The following is an 8045-nucleotide window of genomic DNA, read 5'->3' as shown; positions in this document are numbered from 1 at the left end:
GAAGTCTGGAGCTGCAGGAGGAGAGGAAGGGGGTCTGGCTCTGAGGTCCCAGGTGTGCCCCCAGTGTGGAGCTGGTGCAGCAGAGGGTAGACACACCATTCAGGCAGCAGATGGAGAGGCATGTACCAACCATGCCTGACGCTCCTCCAGGGTCACTGACAGCGATTCTGAAAGACAGTATAAAATCAACATGGCAGTTCACACACACAGGTGGGCACGCCTGAGCTGGGATACACACATATACACATACACATGGGTGTGTACACACATGCTCAGAGCCCCTGCAGCCCACATGCACATGCTAACACACTTGCTCAAATATGGCACACAAACACTTTGTCCCATCTTTCAGTGCCCAGCACCCTCACTTTCTGCCATGACCATCTCGTATCTGGGGCATCCAGCCATTTAGTACATACGTGTGCTGATGCGCAACACAGAAGCTCACCACACAAAGAGGCATTTGCACCATCTCCTGCACACTCATGCCTGGTGTGCTCAGAGGGCCACTTGCACTGCTCCACAAGGGACAGGGCTTGGTTTCTTAGGGTCCTGCTGTCATTTCACCTCCAAGGGCCTCTCATGGCTTCCTATGACCCACAGCACAGGGTCCCAACAAGCCCATCGATTCTGTGTGTTCTTCAACCTGCTGGCCCTACCTGCAGTCCTCTTCCTCATCCTGTCTGTGTCTCTGCTCTGGCCGGTGGCTCCCCTCAGTGCATCCCACATGGAATCTCTGCCCACACTGCTGCTCCCTACCCAAGTGCCCTCCTGATCCCTCACACATGAGACCTCTCTTAATCAGGACTTAAATTAGGCATCTGGATGAAGCTCTCTCAGCCTACTCTCTGTTTCAGGGTAAGGCTATGAGTTGTCCATTGTTTGACAAATGTGTTAGCAAGACAAGTTAGAGCAGGTGCCACATCTATGGTCCTCACGTGTTGCACCTCAGCACAGATCTGAGCATGTCTGAACTTACGTTGGCAGTTAGCAAAGTGCTTTTCTATAGCCACAGCTGCAGTGACCATGGCACCCTCAAGGCCTCAGTCTCCTCACCAGTGCCAAGAGATTGGCAGAATATTAGTTATCAGCTGGTAGAGGGAAAACTGAGGCCCTGGAGAGGAAAGTGATGTGCCTGAAGACCTAGCACCCTTGCACTCCCAGTCCAGGGTTCTTGCCCCAAATCATGCTGCCTAACTTTACTCTGTTGACATCAATCATCACATCACCACAGAGTAAGGCCCCTCCCTGCTTCTCTTTGCTTTATAGAGGCCAGACTTACAGCCCTACCCCCAACCCTGTGGAAGCCCACAGATGTTACTGGTTTGATGTGTTTTCCTCAGAGGATGTGGCCACTGGAACCAGGACATCAGAGTGAACCTCTTTGAAAGAGAGTCGTAGATCAAGAAGGCAAAATCAAGGGACAAAGTAGGATCCTTGTCCTGGAAATCTGTAGATAAGGGGCAGCCACTGCTGCCCCTGCCCCCATCCCACCATGCTGGTCCAGGCTAGGTGGGCCAGAGGCAGGAGGAAGGCAAAGCCATCAGACTGTCCCACAGCTCCCCACTGCTCTCTGTACCACCCCGTGCCTGGGTGCCACTCTTGCACTCTCACGCTCGTGTCCACATCCACACGCACATCACTCACCTTGTTGGTCATACAGTCACCGTTTTTGCCTGTTTCTCTGACCAGAGCCAGGGCACCCTCCTGGACCAGTTGAAAGGTTCAGGAAGGGATGCGGGGCATCAGGAAGCCCTGAGTGTAAGTGAAGGAAATCCACATGTCCAGAGAGGGTGTGAGGGTCACACCTTAAGACCTGACTTAGGCATCCAGAGGCAGGGAGAGGAGTTGAGGATCGAATGGATCATTGAGGAGGAAGAGAGAGGAAAATGAGGAATATTCAGGTGGCTATCAAGAGTGGAAAATGAGGGAAGGACCATGCAAGTGCTGGAAAGAGGGGGGCAAGTTGGTGACCCCAATCCCCCTCCACAAAAATGACCACCTCCAGGACTCAGTGCTCCCTGGGTGCGGGCTCCCCCAGTCCTACATCATAGGGCCTATAGCTGGGGACCCTCAGCTCACATGACAGGGATGCAGAGGTCTGGCTCTGGTGGCCAGGGCAGGTACTCTATTATGTGGACCAACATTCTTCCAGACCATGCCGGCCCGCAAGCCTCTCTCAATGCATTTGTCCCCCTCCTCACCTGGGGATGCCGGGAGAAGCACAGTTGGGGCAAAAAGGCACTGGGGGAGGGAGGACCAAAGGGGTCAGGGGAAGTCTCTGGCTTGGAGGGCATGGGGGTCTCAGGGTAGACGTAACAGGCAGAGGCAGGTTCCCGCAATCCAGGCAGAGCTGAGGGCACAGCAAGGGCTCAGCGCTGCTGCGTGGGGGATGTGACTGACCTGAAGGTGACAGGGAGCAGAGGACAATGAGATGAATGAGATGAGGAGCTCTGCTCCAGCCTGAGGACCCACCCCAGCCTTGCACCAGTCACGCCCATGCTCAGAAGCCCTGCTGTCAGGATTAGGGTTTAAGGATAGGTTTAGGGTTGAGGGATAAGGTTAAGAATAGGATTAGGTGTTAGAATTAGGGGTATTGACTGAATGTTAGGTTTAGGGATTAGGTTTAGGGTTAGGGTTATGTGTTAGAGTAACAGATACCCTTAGTGTTAGAATTAAGGGTTTGAGTTAGGATTTAGGGTTAGGGTTAGGTTTGTGCTTAGGGCTAGGTTTAGTGATTAGGGTTAAGATTTTTGTGTTAGGGTGAGGGCTTATTTGAGTCTGTGAACTCCTAAGGGCAGTGTCCATGTCTTTTCCTAACACCATGATCAGCTCAGTAAACATTTTATAAATTGAATGGAATCAACTACATTTCATTGAATAGTGTCATTCCAGAAAAGAAACCTGAAATTTCATAACTTTTAGTGGAGAAAATCCACAGAACCATCCATTAACAGCATCTTTTTGCAAATCAGAGTTATTTCACAGAAAACGTTAGCTTTTGTTATAAGCCAAGTTTACATATAATGTGGTAGTAGTTAGTATGATTAATTTTGGAATTTAGATGAGAAGGATCTGTTGGGCTGAAGAATGGGCCAAAGAATGAGGGCTGGAATGTTGATAGCCATTTGACATTACCAGCCCCTGGCCCCTGCAGTCAGCCCTGAGCTCCAGGGCCCCTGCAGCCCCGAGCTCCTGCAACTACTGGATATGCCACATCCTGTAAGCACCCTGCCCCAGGTCCCTGTAAATGCAGAGCTTTGCAAGCTCCAAGGGAATTGAGCAAATCAACAGGATGTGGATTGGAGGGCTGGCAGCGACCCTTGCACCAGAGTTGTTGGGTCTGCTTCTGCTATCCCCCCTAGACCCTTCCCTTGCCAATAAATCAGGTCATGGAAACTTACTGGCTGTACTCCCTCATCCCTTCCCCTGCTTATAAAAATGCCTCTCACCCAGGCTTGGGGTCCTTGCTAAAGCCTGCTGCATCAGGTACTGCATCAGGTATTGGCTCAGACCCCAGCTAGCTGGACAATAATGCCTCTCTTGTACTTGCATTGTTGTTGTCCTCTCTGTGTCACTGAGGGCATGATCGACTTCTGGACCCTAACAGATCCATGTCTCCTGAAGACATATCATCTTGTGATTAAAACCCCAAGAGAGGCAAAGAAGGAAGGGTGCCTGCCACTTTGAAGTTCATCTGAAGTTTAGTAAGTCAGGGCATAAATAACTAGTGGAATCTCACTGGCTGCTGGATGGGGAGTTCATTAGGAACATGCGGGCCTGCTGCATCATCTCCCTCTCTCTCCAGGATAACATCGCCTGTTTTATCACTAGAGCTGTCTGTCATCTATTGTCTCAACTCCATAAATGTGGCCTGGTAAGAAGGAAACATCCCTTGTTGTGCCTGATCCCTGTCTGTCTGGCAAGTGGGACCCAGCGTTTTCACACCTAAATAAAATAGACAGGAAGGGAGAAGGAAGGCAGCTTCTCTTCTGCTTCAGGGTGCAGGGCTCGGGGTGACTAGAGGGAAGGAGGCCTGGTGCTCACCCAGCAGGTTTTGGAAGGCTGTCCCAGGAGGCTGCAGGCTCCCACATGGAAATAGGATCTGTCCTCCACTCTGCCCTCCCTGGCTCCAAGGAAAACAGACAGTGATATGGAAAAGTTGTTTCCTTTCATACTGCCTCCTTCCTACCATCACAGATTTTGAGCATATCCAAGCCTCTGAGCACTAAATGGTCCCTGTTAAGAAATTTGAAGCCATAGTTGAATAATAAAAGAAAAAAAAAAGAAAGGAAAAAATCAACCAGTGATAACATCCAATTTATACATGCAATTCAAATAAAATATGTACTATTCACTTTAATGTATAAGAAGTTTTCATTTGTTTGTGTGTTTGTTTTTTTTGAGAGTTTTTTGCTATAGGGCATGTGCGCTCGTCAGAAAGACAGAGAGAGAAAGAGAGACAGAAAGTGAGAAATCACCCCCCGGGGGGATGGCCACACCACAATCCCTTCTCCTTCTTTCTCCTCTCGGGATCTTTGACACACACGCACATGCGCCCGGCATGAGTTTAAGCCACCAGGACTGGGACTCTAAGCATGGTCGACTACATGGGAGTTCAGTGACATAGCCATTACACTAACTACTGGTCCCAAATGTGTAACAAGTTTAATACATTATTGTTTGCAAAATAAAAACTGTATTGTACCAAAATCTTTCTTAGGCTTCCTCTATCACTAAGCTTGAAAGACCAGAAAAGGATGATACTTAGGGAAACTTACTTATGGATTTAAAGATGCAATTGTTGGACCCATGAAAAATGTATTAGTTGGAAGATTACCGCATCTTTAAAAATTGTTGTTTATTGGGAATCAGCAGTTAGCGTAATGGCTATGTCGCTGGACTCCCATGTAGTTGACCGCAATTCACGTCTCAGACCCGGTGGCTTAAAACTCATGCCGGGCGCGTGTGTGTGCGTGCCCAAGATTCTGAGAGGAGAGTGGAGGAGAAGGGATTGCGGCGTGACCATCCCCCCTGGGGGGTGATTTCTCACTTTCTATGTCTCTCTGTCTGTCTGGCGAGCGCATGCACCCTATAGCTAATAAAAAAATCCCCCCCAAAAAAGTAAAAATTGTTGTTTATTAAAATCTACTTGAACTGTCAGACAAAATTAAAAAGAAAAAAAGCCACTAAATTTCTCATAATGGATTAGAATACAGGTAACGTTTCATGAAACTACTAAGATACTAACCAGTGCTATGGCTAATATTAAAAACTGAACATTTCCCTACCTCTTACTCATTCTATTTTTATGCACAGTACAGAATGCAACCACAACAATCAATTTCAAGGTAGCAACAAAGTTGCAAGGTCACTAAGAAGCTTCTGTTGGCAAAACACTACCTTACAATTCAAACATTTAGGAAGGGAAAAAAAAGGCTTTTTGTAGTCTAAAAGTTGTTTACAAGTATTTATACTGCAAAGCTCTTCTACAATCAAAAGGAAAAGGCAATTACATATGTAGCAGAGACCAGAGACTACAGTGCAGACATTTCATTTAACATTTGGTTGACAAACTTTAGTTTAAAAAATTAAGACTTTTTTCTTTTAACAGTTACGACTTAGAGCAGAACTGAAAAAAAACAACCATGTAAACTATGGTCTCCTTGGTAATGTGTGGGTCTAGATGAATCTGTAGGAAGTAGGTAAAACTGTAATACATTTTCCCTTCAACCAGAAGAAAAAAAAGAATATGGGCAGCTGCTGTATTTTTTTTTTTTAACCATTACGGATTTCAAATGTAGACATATATCTGTAAATGTGAATGTAACAACTGTTGACATTTGTGATGGTTGGGTGGGAAAACATTGCCCAGGGAGAACCATCTAATCTCTGACTCCTGCACATGAAGAATTTCTGGATAGAAAAGGGTAACTTGGGACCAGCAGTTAGCGTAATGGCTATGTTGCTGAACTCCCATGTAGTAGAGCATAGTTGGAGTCCCAGACCCAGTGTGTTAAACTCACACCAGGCACGTGTGCATACATGCCCAAGATCCCAAGAGGAGAATGGAGGAGAAGAGATTGCAGCATGCCCATCCCCACAGGTAGTGATTTCTTGCTTTCTGTCTCTCTGTGTCTTTCTGGTGAGTACATGTGTCCTATAGCAAAAAACTCTGAAACAAAGAAAAAAAAAAGGGGTAACTTAATCTATTACACCCTTTATTAACAGTCACTATATCACATGTAGGGTTAACTTACTATGTCGTAATCTATTTAACACATTCTGAAATATCAATGTTTAAATCAAACGTTTTATACATTGGTCCACTTATTTTGAGTTGTCTGTCCAACTCATGGCTTCCTATCTTGGTACATCATAAGTAGCTGTTAAGTAGTACAATCTAGGTAAACTAGTTAAGAGATATATCCTATTCTGCTACTCATCTTTTTAATTTCCTTCCAGTATTTATTAATATGCAGTAATTAAGCCAATAAAAATGCCATGAATGAATGCTACATAATTCCTATGAAACAAAATCACTTTTTTCACATATTAAATAATCCAGTTATGTTCCCTTTTTAAAATTGAGTATTTGCTTTCCATTTGTCCGTAATCACTGCCAGCTTGCCAATAATTAGGTCTCTTAAGCTTTCTTTCTAACTGCAAATATTCTAAACTCTTTCCTATAAGGATACTTATGGTAAACACACATAAAGCAGACAACAAAATTTCAAGTAAAATAAACTATATCCACGTCTATTGGACCAAATGTTATGGTGACCCCAAGCAACCACAAAAGTTGGTTCTTGATGCAAAGTACAAGAGGCTTTATTAGAACAGCCCTTCTTCAAGAAACAGACAGCTCCATGGCTCCTGCGATCTAGCCATTTGGGCAGAAAGGAAGATGTCCCACTGATAACTGGGCCTCCAGCATCCAAAACTCACGTGAACAGCCCTTCTTCAAGAGACAGACAGCTCCATGGCTCCGATCTAGCCATTTGGGGAGAAAGGAAGATGTCCCACTGATAACTGGGCCTCCAGCATCCAAAACTCACGTGATTGAACTTCCAAGTTTGGGAAGAAACCGATCATCCACCAGATGACTAGAAATCGCTGCAGGACCACAAGAAATATGGGGAAGCAGGAAAATACCTCTCCCACAAGGGAAAAGGATAGCTCCTCTTTATCCACACACAGTTCAATGGAAATCATGGAAATGTCTGATAAAGAATTCAGAACATTCATAATGGCAAAGCTAACAGAGATGGAAGAGAAGGGAGACAAGGAACTGCTGAAGAGGAAGGAGAAAGGAGTTGAAGAGTTCCAGGAGGTGAGGAAATTCATGCTAGATCTAAAAGAGGAATTTCACACTTTACAAAAGAATCAGATGGAACTGTTAGAGATGAAGGCTATAATACAAGAAGTCAAAATCTCCCTTGAAAGTATTAAAAGCAGACTAGATCATACAGAAAATAGAATCTCTAATGTAGAAGAGAAAATGGTTGGCCTAGAAAAATCCACCGCGAAGACTGAGAAAATGGCCCAAAAATTTGAGAATAATATGCGAGAAGTACTAGATACCATCAAACGTCCAAACATCCGGATAATAGGCATCCCAGAAGGTGAAGAGACTCATAAGGGCATTGATAATCTATTCCATGAAATCTTACAAGAAAATTTTCCAAACCTGGAGAGGCACTCAAAGATTCAGTCCCAAGAAATACAGAGGACCCCAAATAGAATCAACCCAAGAAGATCTTCTCCAAGACACATTATAGCCAGATTGACCAAAACCACAGACAAAGACAAGATACTAAGACTGGCAAGAGAAAAAAGGCAAGTTACCTACAAAGGGTATCCCATCAGACTAACGGCAGACCTCTCATCGGAAACAATGAGAGCGAGGAGAGAATGGGAAAATGTATTCAAAGTATTAAGGGAAAAGCAATTTCAACCGAGAATTCTGTACCCAGCAAGGTTATCGTTCATTTGGGAAGAAAAGACACGAACTTTCCCAGATAAACAAAACCTGAAAGAATTTA

Source organism: Tupaia chinensis, unplaced genomic scaffold (genome assembly GCF_000334495.1).
Source record: "Tupaia chinensis unplaced genomic scaffold, TupChi_1.0 Scaffold000591_1, whole genome shotgun sequence".
NCBI lineage: Eukaryota > Metazoa > Chordata > Mammalia > Scandentia > Tupaiidae > Tupaia > Tupaia belangeri.
This window is presented reverse-complemented; position numbering follows the sequence as displayed.